An 817-nucleotide genomic window follows, 5' to 3' on the forward strand; every position below is an offset into this window, starting at 1 on the left:
TTCTGAGCTATTTGGAAAATTAGCAAATCTTGTCCAAAAAATTTTTGGGACGATTTTTGCTAATTTTCAGTATCAACCCACCTGACTGTTTTTGGGTCCCTGTGGCCACCAGGACCCTATATTATATCTCAGGTGATATAGCAAGAGTGTCTAGAGCTCATTTCCAGCCTCCAGGTACATGTCTGAGTCCTATTTCAGACATTTTGAGGTGTTTGGTGTCAAATTAATTTTTTCCATTATAGGCCTTAGATATCAGAGTCACATCACATTTCTAGTTCTGGACCCAAGAACACCATAGTATACCTCAGATGACATACCAAGAGTGTCTAAGACCCATTTCTGGCCTCCAGGGGTGACTTTTTGAAGTTTTTGGGTTTAAGGGGGCAAAGTCACTTTTTCCACCCGAGGTCGTGGAACTCGGAGCTGGGTAAAAGTTTAGCTTGAGTGCCCTCCCCATGGAGGTCAAAAATGTTATTGCATCAAAATCATTTAAAAACTATATAGGTGTAATTGTAGTGCCCTGAATTCTATATGGCTGCATTTGCACCGTTCTAGGTATTTACAAAATGAATTTCTAACACTTTTGAAGTCTCCATGAAGTGAAAAATGACCAAGTCCAAAAACTTCACTGGTGCATCAAAGTGGTCAAAAAAGGTCAACATTGGGTTAAAATTAACAAAACATAGTGCTGCAGTGGTCCAATAGCAGCCTAAAGACATAATGAATGACACAGAATGAACAGTTTTACTAAACACTTTGAAAATTCGATTTTCAATTTCAGGGGGACAAGGTCATGGAAGTCATGGAACTCCGAGCT

This window comes from Lissotriton helveticus, chromosome 1_2, assembly GCF_964261635.1.
Source record: "Lissotriton helveticus chromosome 1_2, aLisHel1.1, whole genome shotgun sequence".
Classification (NCBI taxonomy): Eukaryota; Metazoa; Chordata; class Amphibia; order Caudata; family Salamandridae; genus Lissotriton; species Lissotriton helveticus.